Source organism: Macrobrachium nipponense, chromosome 46 (assembly GCF_015104395.2).
Source record: "Macrobrachium nipponense isolate FS-2020 chromosome 46, ASM1510439v2, whole genome shotgun sequence".
Classification (NCBI taxonomy): Eukaryota; Metazoa; Arthropoda; class Malacostraca; order Decapoda; family Palaemonidae; genus Macrobrachium; species Macrobrachium nipponense.
Genome location: NC_061106.1, coordinates 36,483,825 through 36,498,698, shown reverse-complemented (window position 1 = coordinate 36,498,698; position 14,874 = coordinate 36,483,825).

Below are 14,874 nucleotides of genomic sequence, written 5' to 3'. Positions count from 1 at the left end.
CAAGTTGTGGGAGATGTAAGTATTGTATCAATTTTTACAACCAGTTCTTATATTGTGTAATTGTTAAATGTTCATTAATACAGATACTTAATACCGCACTCAACATCAGAGAATTTTATATCAGTCAGTGTCAAACCACCACACTACTGTTGCCTAGTTTTCTAACATAGTGTAAGTAGAACATTATAAATTTGATGCAGCTTTGTTGACCTGGTTCAGATAACTGGAATTGCAACTCATTTACCAGTAGTAAGTAACATTTATTTTGTTCCATGTACTGTTCCACTGATAAGCCATAATTTCTTCTTTTTTTTTTGTCTCATGACCTGTGGGTCATCGAGTGAATTTCTTTCTGATGTGATCTTGTTAAAGGTGACAATTTTTTAGTTAATTTAAAATATGAACCTAGGCGACTATTGTATAACATTGGTTGTAAACTTGGGTAAATATGTAATGCACTTTATTTACTAATTCTAAAACTATAGTATCACATTTTATGAAGACCTATTAACTTTCAAAAAACTTGCGGAGTAAAATAATGGCCACAGAGGGCAAGATAGTATGAAAGGAAACAAAACAAACATATCAATAGATTACGTACGGAAAGTGTAATACTATTTACATTTAATTGACAAATGAACTGAGAAAATTTGCAGGTAACTGTAATACCTTTGGGCATCCTACATCTTTACCCCAAAAAGGAACATCCAATATTGCCTCTAAGGCCAGAACGAGTTAAATGTGTCCTATTTTTATGTAGAATCAACATCCACTATTCTGACATGCTAGAATGTCGCTCGGAATAGTGTCATAAGACTTTTGTTCTTTCAGTTAAGAACTGCAGAAGTCTTCTTGGCAGTGTTACCAATGGTGATAGAAAGAATGAAAGCCTTATGGCACTGCTGATCAGTTTGACATTTTTGCATGTCAGCAGATGTGGATGTTGATGCTCAGTAAAATAAGTGACACACTTTACTCCAGATTGGGCCTTAAAGGCAATAATGGATGTTCCCTGTCAAATACAGATGTGGGATGGCCAAGCAAGATATCTCTCACATTGATCTCAATCCTGTTTACCATTGTTGAGAGTTGGAAAATAGTAATGTCAAAAGAATGATCCCACAATGCTACTGACATCCAAATTGGGAAAGAAATGTTTTAATAGTAGTAAAACCGAAGATAAGAAGTTTGCAGGATCATTAATCATCCTTGTATAGATATAAGAAAATTCTGAAGTTATTTTTATGGCAGCGTTTAGAAATGGTTTTCATGTGCTATAACAAAAGGGGCTTGGATTCAGAATCAACACTAAATTATCTAGAATCAGCAAGTATTTTATCTCTGCACAGGGAATCATTGGATGAGTGTATGAGATTGGCCAACTTTTATCACCTTTCAGAACAGCAGCCACTTTCTTTTGATACCTTTCTAATTTTCAAAGCCAGCAGTCATGTCGTTAGAAAGTTTTAAAGCAACAAAGATCCTTGTAAATTACCTTGTGGAATATCAGACATATGTCATGGATCACTAGCAACACCTTCAACAACAGCATAGTGGTTGAAAAACCTGTGTAAGAGCCGATATAAATGTAGTAATCAAAACTGAAAAGGATCTGTGAGACTTGAGTTTACATCATAAAAAGTGGTTGATGGACTGGAGGGGACATTATCTATAAAATTTAGTTGGTGTTTGCGCAGCAGCCACGACACAGCTATCTGTCACTGGGACGGTGTCTTTGGCAGATAAATTGGAGACAAGCAAAATTTGATTTGACTTGACAGTTAGCTAGAGTGAGTCCTCAGACAAATGTGAGTCCTCATTTAAATCTCAGAATCTCTCTCTCTCTCTCTAATGAATTGTACATTACCATAGTTGTTAGTATTATTACGTACAAGGCAAGTTGCAAACCCTAATTGGAATAGAAAAGTGCTACTAATCAAAGGAGCCAAATAGGGAAAGCAGCCAGTATTGTCAACCAAAGCTGGATGAGTAAAATTGTCGCCTCACTAAATTTTTTCCAGATGCTTTTCAAAGTGACAAAGTAATAGTCTTTAATAATACAAGGGTTTGTATTTCATACAGATGTATGATTACAGTATACATGTATGTAAATTTCCATATCATAAAAGATTACTTTAATCCATAATAACTTGAAGAAAATCTTTCAGCACTTATTTTTTCTCCATTCAAGGGTGTTCAGGTGGCTGACTTATTCCTGGAAAACAGTCACCACAGTTGTAAGGATCCAGAGTCCTTTAAGAACGAGATGGCTGAACTTGTTGAAACTGCTAGACATAATGCCATATCCTTGGCCCAGGTACTGTAAAATTTTAACTTGATTTTACTTATAGTTATTATATGCAAACCAATTTTGATAGGTTTAGGAGTTTTATTCACTAATAATTGTTACTTATGAAAAGTATCTAGTTTTCCACATCAGGGAAACAGGTCAGAGTTGTATTGTAGTTGTTTTTTTACATTTACAGTGGATGGAGTATTCCAGTGTTGTATACTAAAATCTCTAAATAATTGTGTCATAGGCTGGGTATTCATGGTCAGGTTTACCTGTCAGTTCACTCACAAAACTTGTTCGATGGATGAGCGTCAACATGAAAAGAATAGAACTGTCAGTTAGACTGCCAACTCAAGGTCATTGTCCTCATTTCTTGCTTTTTCTTCATTGTGGCAACACTACATGGCACCAATAGTAACTCTGTTGGCTTTTGAGGAGGTGGAATAATAACAATAATAGCCTGTGGCAATTCACATAGTAATAGGAAAGAACAAAAAGGCATAATAAACTTATTGCTTATTAAAGATAGAAGTATATTCTCATACTATATTAATGCATAAGGGTAAATTAGAACTGGGGGTTGGCTCAGTTAATTATGAAATGGACCATGAAGCCTACTTTCACTAGAATAACTCCTTTCATAAAAAGGCAAGACACTAGACTAGGCCTATACCAAAATGTCTGTATCACATGAATATCATGGAAATATATTTATAATTATATGATTTGGATTCACTGCGGTCTGCAAATAGCACAGCAGGTTGTAACAATGAAATTAATTAGGCCTAAACATAATTCATTCATTTTCTGGTTCGAGCAGCTGAGCCTTCCCAGGTGAAATCCAGCGACGAACTGTCATAAAATCATTGGTTACCCATCCACACATGCGATCACCTGTCTGTTGGTGTGAAGAATTTTAGGTAATTCCATCTGTTCATCCATTATGGTGAGTGGACTGACTCCCCACAAACTGTTGTCCATATGTAAGTTTAATGCCAGTTTCGATGAATGATAGGTAAAACTTGATATGAATACGTGGCCTAATTGGCAAGGAGCACTAAGCTGTGCATAGTTAAAATAATAAATGAATTCTTATGTCATCCTCTTAAATAGCATTCTCTTTATTTCGCTATATCTATTGTGTTTGTATAGTAATTTTTTTTTATTGTTCAACAATTTTTATTAGTTGTTAATTGTTTTGCTGCTGTTCTTTCTCAGTGGAGTTCCCCTTATGGTCATGCCAGGGGCTCCAGACAGACCAACCAATAACAAGAATTCTCTTATAGTTTGGGTTGTTTGTATGGTGTTTTTATATTGCATGGAACCAGTGGTTATTCAGCAATGGGACTAACGGCTTTATGTGACTTCTGAACCATGTGAAGAGTGAACTTCTATTGCCAGAAATACACATCTCTAACCCCTCAGTGGAATGCCTGAGGATCAAATTCGCGGCCACCGACGTGGCAGGCTAAGACCATACTGATCCACACCACTGAGGCACCTTATAGTTTATTTGTTTGGGTTGGCCAGAACCATTCCTGTTAACACAGTGATGAAATATACATAAATGGAATCAAGGCAAAAGCCCATTTTTTCTTGCCTAGTAGCAGTTACCTGATGTATTACTATTCACTCTTTGTTTAGATATACATTTTAACAGGTGTGGAACAGTGCATGAATCAGTCATATTCGGCATTCATCTTTGGTCTGCATTACATAATACATTTTAATCAGCTTCTGATTTTTGTATTTGAGCTCTACTAAAAACAGAGATGTTACAGCTGTCAGCCGAGGAAATTCATGTACAGAAACCCCTCATGAAAATATGGCAAATTTTGAAGTGTATTGTTAGTGATAACTGTACAGTATATTTTAGACATGGAGAGAGAGAGAGCAAAGTTTGCTTTTGTGTAACCATAGACCTATCTATAAAGGTACTTAATTCTTTGTATTATCTCTGAGAGATTGAGTGATAATGTATTTGTAAAATGTTTTAGAGCGAGCAAAATCTGCATTTGTGTAAGCATAAGACTTATTGTATAGCTACTTCTTCTTGTAGATTTAACTAGATTAGTTCAACATACCTTAGCCATCACAACATTACTGCTATTGATGTAAGCTAACTTTTTTCACCAAATTGAAATACAAACCTAACTTTTTCACCAAATTGAAACACAAACCTAAATTTGTGGTCTGCTTTGAAAACCACCAGAAAGAAGTGCTTATGAAACCTGTAACTAGTAAGTAACAGTCTAGTTGAAAGGTTTCCTAATTAACTAGGGCGAGTCCTGTCTCATATCTAACTAGTGTGGTAATAGGCCGAGACCTTGTTGTCTTACCAGCCAGACTCAGGCTAAAATAAGGGAAGAGCCAATCCATGATGTCTCCATGACTTTTGGCCTGTTAGTGTTTGAGTTTTTGGTGAATTTAATCCTTAAACTGTAATTCAAGGACATGATCAAGAGTCTGTATCTTGAATAAGGCGTTGTGAGTCTCCACCTGCTAAAGCAGGTGATTTGGGAAGAAACTCCTGCCTTGGACTTGAATAGGTGCTGTCATCAAACATTTCATGCAAGCAACCCCCCTCTCCCTCCATGCCAGTAGTTAAACACAGATGCTTCCTTGACATGTTGGAGAGGCCACTGGGAGGATTGTCAGGTAACTGAAATATTGTCATAGTTCAAAGGATGTATGTCACATCAGTTTCCTGTAATAAATGGCTGTCTTTCTGTCTCAGAAGATTGAAGCCCCAAAAAGGACCCACTTCTTGTTGATCTTAGACAACATGACACAGATGACATGCATCTGGAAGTACAGCTCCTTTCAATACACTCATAATGTTATCCTATAGATGGTTTCAGCCAGAAAGTGGCCTTAGTCTTGTGTGTGAGTTGCACTCCCTTTTAAAATAATTTCCGCACCCATCTCTTCTTCTTTCTCTTGCAAACAGTTTCCAAGCTGTTTAGCCGTTTGTAAACTTTGCTTCCAAACAATAAATTTCCTCGTGTAAACAGGCCTTAAGACTGATTTGCTTTGAGTATGCATAGTTTATAAAACACTAGGGTTCATACTAATGCATCACCACATAATATTTGACACATACCATAAACCAGGTGCAAGGGTTTCCCCGAGAAAATGTTGAGACAATTAATTTAACATTTTAAAATTAAACTTCACTTTTGGTTTTCAAGTCAGGACAGTGGACCAAGAGCTTTAAAGCATATAGATAATATATCTAGAGTAATCATCATATTTTTCAATTTAGTTTTTCCTTTTTAGGTTGATGTTGGAATATTACTGCAACAGGTTCTGGGAACCTTACTTAACATCAGGTACCGACTGGATCTGCTTTTAGTGCTGTAGTGCTTGCTGTTTTTTGTTCTTGAAGGTCTAGGGAGAACATTAGACCCTAACATGGACATATTAGAAAGAGCCCGACCTATTTCTTGTTACATGATTGTTTTATTAGAGAGGATTGTGTTCAGTGTTTCTTTACATATTGATGTATTGGTGAGTGATTTTAATGGCTTGTTTTGTTTTGTTTTCATAATACCAATAATTTTGCCTAAAGAAATGCCTGATAACTTATAATGGCACCCGCATTTTTTTTTTAGCCAATTTTCTTGTGCTGTAATATACGTACGTAGTTTGAGTTTTCAGTGTTGGTCATATTACAATGTTTTAAAAAATTTGACCAGTTTTACATCAATTGGAAATTTAACTTAAGATAACAGCATGAAAATATGTTGACATTTCGAAAACTACTAGTTGCCAAGAATTTAGTTAAAGGTGGTATATAATGCAGTGTCTTGATGACATGTCTTCTCTGTTCTAAATATCTTGCTGAGGAGGTTAAAGGATATTTTTATCTTTGGCCGAATAATTTTAAAACCATTAAAACCATATAAAAAGGTATGTGTTTCCTTATCTGTAGTGTTACTGAACTACCTTTTATAAATGAAAAGTTAGAAATGAGAGGAAAATGTCCATTAATTTTCATGACTTTGTAGTTTTCTTTCCTGTTAGTAAATGAAGTACAAACCATTGCTTATAGCAACTATTACTTCAGCTAAGAATATATCAAGGTCCTGTCCTTTTAAAAAGTTAAGGACAAAATACCTGCAGTTAACTTATGCCACTTATGTTTCGAAATTCATACATAAAATATTTATTATTATTTTTGGTCAATACGCATTGTTAAATTACTGTTGTAAAGATCTGACAAACAATTGCATTGGCCAAGCCAGGTAGAGGAAGTTATCGGAAACATCGACCACACATAGTAGTGAGAAAAGATGCAGAAAAAAAGATGCATTGTAAATTTACTAGTGCAAGACTTACATCTCGGAGAGGTAATGGCATGTCCCAATGTTTCTGTATCCAAGTATAAAAAGTCTTTTTCCTATTTTTGGCGGCCATCCATGCATTGTTTGTTTTGTTTGTATGGTGTTTTTATGTTGCATGGAACCAGTGGTTATTCAGCAATGGGACCAACGGCTTTACGTGACTTCCCAAACCACGTCGAGAGTGAACTTCTATCACCAGAAACCCACCTCACACTCCTCAATGGAAACCCGCGACCAACGAGGTGGAATGCAAACATCATATCAACCATGCTACTGAGGCACTAACGCATGACACTTTATCTCTGCAAGGTAATGGCATTTTTCAGGTCTGTCATTAGTGCTACTGGTCAGGAAGAGCTGGTAAATTTCTAAAACATTTACTCAAAATTACTTGGTAGTCATTAAAAAATTTTATGGCTTGTAGAATGTGCATAATTTTTCCCCCCTTCTTTATGAATAAGGTCTCATCAATGCCTCTCTTCTTCCTAGTTGGAATTATTTGTTCTCTTTGCTATTCTTGACTCTCCCTCCAGAACCAGTTTTGCTTTTGCTCCCAGTAGTCACTGAGGAGGAAACTATTATGGTAATCATGAGCCGCCTCCTGAACTCTACTGTCATCAAATAGCTAGTTGTGGAAAAGAAGTTCATTTTTGCAATATATTGCAATAAATAGTCTCATATGTATTACAAGATAAATTTTGTCAGCCAACAAACACAGTTAACTGAAATGGAGAACACTTGAAATCTCAGTTTACCCTCTCCTTCAGCAGTGTTTGATGACCTATCATTTTACTCAGAACCAGCTGTTCTGCCAGTAAGTAACCATTCTACTAATGCCTCACTTGACTGACGGCAGAGTTCATTTTGCAAAGTCCAAAAATGTACTTTGGATACCCTGATATTATGTCTGAGAAGTGGACTAGTCTCATGAAAAGGCCTTTGTTCCGATACGTAATACAAACCCTCGGTGGTCCTTTAACAATAGGAAGGTAACTAGCGGCAGCTGGGACGGTCGTAAGCTTCGAACAAGGGGAGAACGGTAGTTAACTGCTTGTCCGGTGAAGAATCACTTTTGCTTTCGGCCGTGGTGTGACAGGACGTGCTCGTCATCCCTCTCTGCCCGCTATTTCGTCGTGTGCTTTGAAAGTTTACAATTTCTTCTCACTGGTTTGTTTAGTTGGTTGTGAATGAAATTGTAAGTACTCTTTTCATTTTTTCATTATTATATTAATTTTGTGAAGTGAATAATGGATCTGGAAATGGAGCTTTCGCCGCGACCCCCGGTCACCCGTATTGAGGTGTCCCGGGCTGGAGGGGCGTAAATGCAGCGGCTTTCGCTCATTCCCAGAAATAGATCCTCATGAATTGTGTTCTCGGTGCCGGGGCGAGAATGCTCCCGGGCCCATCCATGCAATGTCTTGTGATAATTGGTCCGAGGCGCAGTGGGTGCTGTATGAGGGTAGGAAGAGGCGTAGACCAGCCAAGGAGTCGTCGGAAAGCTCTCCAGCGACTCCTTTGGTGACGGATACCTCGTCATCCTTCCTGCCCCCAGCTCAGCCCCCACGGTTCGTGCCTCCCCCTGGGGGGTGGGGGGGGGTTTCGGAGTCCTGCTCCTCACTCAATCTGTCGATGTGGAGGAGGGCGCCCGATACCCGGATGTTCAGCTGTATTCGGGGTCTTCCGTCCGCTCTGGGTGGGGTTCGTCCTCCCCCAAGCGCGAGGGTGCCCCTCTAACTGACCCGACTTTTCTCCTCAGGTGTGCCTTCTGTGAGTGACGACCTTGGGCAGGTGGTGGGCGTCGTTGGGACTGCAGGGCGCCCCCAGTATCCAGGGCTTAATTCAGCGGTTGGCGGGGTCGGCAGTGGTTACTCATGGAGTGGTTACGACTACTACGACTACCTTGTCTACTCCAGGGTACGCTGCCCCTCCGCATTGGTGTATACGCAGCACATTGCTTCGGTGACCCCGACAGCATCGATCCAAATGCCGATCGCTGCCGTGCCAAGGAGGGGCGTGCCACCTCCACCTGGTTTCTTTGTGCTGCCGACCCCCGACTTTCGCTGCCCAAAGAGTTCTCCCCTGGATCTGCCGCCTGTTCCTATGATGACGCTGGCTGACTGTAAGACGCCTGGGACGCCTGATTATGGTGCCGTACCTGTCGCCGATGTTGTTGCTGGCCCAGCCGCTCGCGCCGCTCCTGTGAGGCTTGCTGTGCGTGACGCTCCTGCTGTTGCTGCTCCTGCTGTTGATGTTCCTGCCGTTCCTGCCCCTGCCCACGTCGTGTCTCGTCATAGAAGTGCTGCCCGGACTCAGGTCTTTCTGGACAAGTGCAGTCGGGCCGTGTTGCTTCGGCAATTGCCCCGGCTCCGGCCTGGATGGAAGACCTGACGTCCGTCCTGAGAGAGCTGACGAAGAAGAGGAAGGTGTCGTCGTCGTCTGCTGCCGCCTCTCCCCCTTCGACTTCTAAGGCTTCCAAGCCGAAGAAGAAGAAGGCTGCCTCCTCCCCCCCTAAGAAGGCTCCTTCGGGACCTTCGAAGGGCTCGTCTCACTCCGGTGTGACGGGGGGTTCTTCTGCTGGTCCTCCTGTTCCTTCGGGAACGGGGCCCGTCTCCTCTTCTGAGAAGAAGAAGAAGACGGGGACCAAGGGTGTGCTGGCTACCGCTGGTACACCCTCGCCTGGTCTTGGTAGCTCTGCTGCTAAGCCAGGTACCGGCTTGGCTTCTCGTCCGTGAGAAGTTCCGAGTGTATGGTCTCCTTCGGGAGATCGTGCAGCCAAAGTTAAGACGCCCGAGTTCGCTCAGCGTCAAGACCGAGGCACGGAGCAGAAGACTGTCGAGAGCCGCTCAGGTGACTCTCGCCAGGCCAGCGGCCGCTCTCGTAGCGACCAGTCCGGTACTCGCGGGTGGACGTGACGGTCTCTGACCGGCCATGGGTTGAGGCTGGGAAGAGGTCCCCTCGACCGACGGTACCAGCCGACGTGCCGCGAGGACGCTCACCGGTCTCACCGCGAAAGCGAGCTCTGCAGGTCACCTGACCGCCGCTCCCAAAGGGACCGGGCGGATAGGGCGACCAGCAGCAGCTCGTCTGACGCACGGGACCGGGGTCGACGTGCTCAGTCGAGCCGCTCGCCACAGGTGAGCGGCACAACCAGGCCTGCAGATCTATCCCCACCGCGGGTTGGTGATCGGCTGCCGCCCCCCACGTACGCTAGTCCTGCCAGTGAGCGGGGGGGGAGGAGCGTCAGGTCTGTTTCTCCACTACCTTCAACTTCCTCGGGGTACGCCGGGAAGAGCGAGGTAGCTAGGAGTGATCGTGAGAGGTGCGCCGCTCGCGATCCCGTCACGACGCCCGCACGTGCCAGGTATGGTCTTAGGACCAGCCGGGTAGTACGCGCAAGTGATTCGGAGGCGACCGTCAGGGGTCTGTTGCTGTTCCTCCTTCTGAAGGAGGAGGGTCTCAAGAGCTGCTCTTGTTGGAGGGACTGGATGGTCCTACTCCTCAGGACGCTGTAACTCCCGAGATCCAGAGGAACTTTGCCCAGGTTATTGCGCTGATTCGTCGGCACAACGACCTGGGGGAAGGATCGCCGCTCCCACCATCCGAGCCCACGTCCCGGCTCGAGTCATTTTGGGGCCCGAAGAAGGAACCCAAATTGACGGTGGGGCTGCCGCAATCAGAGCTTGCAGACTCAGTCCTTGACCAGGTGGAGAATTTCGTCTCAGGACGAGAGGATTCGCTGAAGTCAGGACGGTCTTCCAAGCTACTTCCTCCTCCTCTGCAGCGACAGCGGAAGTTCTACGTGCCTTCAGAGGATCCAATACCGCCCAAACAGGTTAACCCGGAGCTAGCTAGGCTAACTCCAGGTGTGTCCCTGCAGCAGCTCCTGTCGGAGAACTTGTGGTTCTCGCAGCAGGAGGCACTGGGCCTGGAAGCTACCGCTATGGCAGCATTCCAGGCAGTCTCTTGGTTGGATCTGTGGTCCCTCACAGTATCCAAGGTCGCGGCCGACTCTGGGGGCTCTGCCCTCGAAGACGACCCCGACTTCAGGAGACTGTGCCAGTCTGGAGGTAGGGCCATCTCCTACCTCGCCCATCAGACGGCAAACCTGTGGGCCAACTTGGTTCTCCGTCGTAGGGACGCTGTCCTTACACGAGTAGCCAAGGGGGCTGGGCGTGAGGCGGTAAATGGACTCCGTAATGGACCTATGAAGAGTTCCTCCGCTCTCTTTCCTGGAGAGATGGTGGACGCTGCGGTGGAAAGACGGCGCACTGATGACAGTGACCGTCTGGTTCACCAGGCAGTCTCGAAGGTTTCTGGGCAACCTCGAGCTACTGTGGCTAAGCCTAAGAGTTTAGCTAGCGCTTCCTCGGCTGCTAAGACGGCTGCTCCATCGAAGCCCCGAGGAAAGACTCTTCCTGCTTCAACTTCTGGTAGAGGAGGCCGTAACCAGCCCTCCTTTCCCCGAGGAGGTGCTGGGAAGAAGTCGAAGCGAGGTGGGAAACGCTAGGGACGGCGTTCCCCCTCACCTGCTGCCGGAAGTGGGGGGGTGCCTGGCGAGCCATTGGGCAACTTGGCAGCGCTACGGTGCCGAGACCTGGATAGTAGACGTCCTTCGGGAGGGATATCTACTACCCTTCGAATCTCGGCCACCCCTCACCTCCAACCCGGTCCATCTTCAGACTTATGTCCAAGGTTCTTCAAAGGACGACGCTCTTCGGCAGGAGATCAAGACCATGCTGACCAAATGAGCTGTAGAAGTCGTAGTAGATCGGTCACCGGGCTTTTACAGCCGCCTTTTCTTAGTGGAGAAGGCATCGGGGGGCTGGCGCCCGGTGATAGATCTCTCTCCCCTGAACCGATTTGTTCGCCAGACTCGGTTCACGATGGAGACGGCACGGTCCGTGCTCAACTCCATCAGGGAGAACGATTTCATGCTTTCAGTGGACTTGAGGACGCATATTTTTAAATACCCATCCATCAGTCCTCCAGAAAGTACCTCCGCTTCATCTTCAACGGGACGGTGTACCAATTCAGGGCACTTTGCTTCGGTCTGTCAACCGCCCCACAGGTGTTCACGCGAGTGTTCACTCTGGTGTCTGCTTGGGCCCATTAGCACGGGATACGTCTTCTGAGGTATCTCGACGATTGGCTGGTCCTGGCGAGCTGCCGCTCGCAGTTGCTGCAGGACAGGGATCAACTTCTCAAGTTTTGTTGCGATCTGGGGATTGTGATAAACTACGAGAAGTCCGATCTCAAACCCAAGCAGAAGATGAAGTACCTGGGTATGCTGATCGATACGGTAGCAGTTCAAGTCCGCCCCGCAGACTTGAGGATCAGCAGATTCAGGGAGGCAGCCGGCCGGTTCCTGTCTCGGCAGGAACAGGCAGCTCAGCAATGGCAAGTCGTGATCGGCCACCTGTCGTCACTCGAGAAGTTAGTTCCTCACGGACGTCTTCACCTGCGGTCTCTCCAGTGGAGACTAAGGGAGAGTTGGTCACAGGTAAAGGATCCACCTTACTTCCCCGTGTCCCGAACGGAGAAAGTGAGGCAGGACCTAGCCTGGTGGCTCGACGACAGGAACTCTTAAGAGGAGTGCCTCTACGCACTCCCCCCCGGAGATGTTGCTGTTTTCAGACACATCAACCAAGGGATGGGGTGCACACCTGGAGGAGTTGCTGGCTGCAGGTGTGTGGGACCATCACGACAAGCACCTTCACATCAATGTCCTGGAACTCAAGGCGGCGTTCTACGCCCTCCAAGAATTCCAGGACCGCTTGGTGGGACACTCAGTGGTGTTGATGTGCGACAACACCACAGTAGTGGCATACGTCAACAAGCAGGGGGGTCTAGTGTCTCTCCCGCTACACCAGTTGACCATGCAGGTGCACGAGTGGGCCACGGCTCACTCGATAGAGCTGTCAGCACGCTACATTCCAGGCAAGAGGAATGTAGTAGCAGACAAGCTCAGCCGTCGGGATCAGGTGATAGGAACCGAGTGGTCTCTACACCCAGAAGTGGCGGAAAGGCTCTTCAACCTGTGGGGGCGTCCAGTCATAGACCTGTTCGCCACCCGGCACAACAAAAAACTTCAGGTTTTTTGTTCAGCCGTGCCGGACCCATGGGCAGCTGCAGAGGACGCTCTTCAACACCCCTGGGACAACCTCTTCGTCTACGCCTTTCCTCCCTTTTGTCTGATTCGGAAAGTGATCAGCCGAGCGCTGGTCACTCCCAATCTCAGGATGATCCTGGTGGCTCCCAAACGGCCTCAAGCCGTTTGGTATCCGGAGGAGAACCGAGAGAGATGCCCCACTGGCACAACCTTCTAGCCCAGCCACACGTAGAACGGTACCACCGAGCAGTCCAGTCCCTACAACTTCACGGCTGGCTGTTATCCACCATCTCTTGCGAACGAGAGGCTTTTCTCGTAGCGCAGCAACAGAGATGGCTGGTCACGTCCGACAGTCCTCTGCAGCTGTTTTTGTACCAGGGAAGTGGGCCGTCTCCTGTGGTTGGTGTCGTAGACGGGGTCTATCTCCTCTCAGAGCCACTCTTCAGCAGGTAGCGGATTTCCTCGTATTTCTTCGCCGAGAGAAGCTCCTCTCAGTACCCACAGTCAAAGGATACAGAGCCGCCCTGGCTCTTGTCCTAAAACTGAGGGGACTGGACATCTCTAATTCGTTCGAGATCTCCTTACTTATGAGGAGCTTCGAAAGGTCTTGTCCACCCAGGGAACTCAGGCCCCGAGTGGGATGTGACTCTCGTCCTTAGGAGTTTGACTCGAAGACCATTCGAGCCACTCCGAGAGTCGTCAGACAGGGATCTGACCCTCAAGACCCTCTTCTTGCTGGCCCTGGCATCGGCGAAGAGAGTAGGGGAACTTCATGGTCTTTCCTTCAATGTTAAACATTCCAGGGGATGGGGATCTGTGACGCTCGATTTCGTCCAAAACTTCGTAGCTAAGACTCAGAATCCGTCGATCCCTGACGACAGGTTCGAGTCTTTCACGATCCCCTCCCTAATGGATTTCACCGACAACGATACGGATGAGATGCTGCTTTGTCCTGTGAGGGCACTACGGCGCTATCTGAAGAGAACTCGACACCTCAGGCCTGAGTGTCGACGCCTCTTCGTTAGCACTGGGGTTACCAAGAAAGAAGTATCCAAGAACACGCTTTCTTTCTGGCTGTGTGAGGTGATCAGGAGAGTGTACGAGGCTGATGGTAGTTACGACATCCGTATGCTGCGACCGAGAGCCCACGAAGTCAGAGGTATTGGACCCTCTTTGGCGTTCCGTAAGAACTTCTCCGTGGCGCAGGTCCTGAAGGCAGGTGTCTGGGCCAACCAGACTACCTTCACGTCCTTCTACCTTCGGGATATTGCCCACAAGTCCTTGGATACTTTTTCCTTGGGACCTGTGGTGGCTGCTCAACATGTTGTGTAAGCTTACCCAGCACCCGAGCAGGCAGAACAGCATCGATTCCTGGTGTGACTGTAGGAATGAATGTGTGAATGAGAGTGCGACTGGCTTCTCTTCCCCATCTTTCTCTCCCTCTACCTGTGGGCAGAGGGTCACGGTCGTCACCATGCTGGAAAGGAATTTGATGCAGGTAAGCTACTCGACCGAGCCCCAATCTATCCCTTTAGTTAGGGATAGAAGCAAATATCCTCCACTTCCTCCAACAAGGGGAGGGAGTGGATGCCTACTCGAGACAAACCCATAACTTTATATTGGCTCTTGTAAAGGAGCAAGTTCTTGCTTGCTGGTACAACGAGATACGCTTGCCTCTCTCTTAGTACTTGGCTCAGAGGTCTGACCATTGATCCTGCGGTGCACACCCCGATCAATCGGACAGAGGTTTGGATCCCTCCCTTGCTCTTACGACCAGGGAGGCACTCCAGGGTTGGACGAACACCAGTCTGTTCACCAAAAAGACTCAGATTCCTCCCACCAATTAGTGAGTCTTCCTATTGTTAAAGGACCGAGGGTTTGTATTACGTATCGGAACAAATGACAATTTGTCAAAAATTGCATTTTTCCTAACTATACAAACCTGAGGTCCTTTACATATAGTCCCACCTCATGCCACCCCTCACTCTGCAACTTTTTGCATGGGCCTAAAGCAAAAGTGATTCTTCACCTCTCGCGCGCACGATCGGACAAGCAGTTAACTACCGTTCTCCCCTTGTTCGAAGCTTACGACCGTCCCAGCTGCTGCCCTACTTTGAAGGATCTTA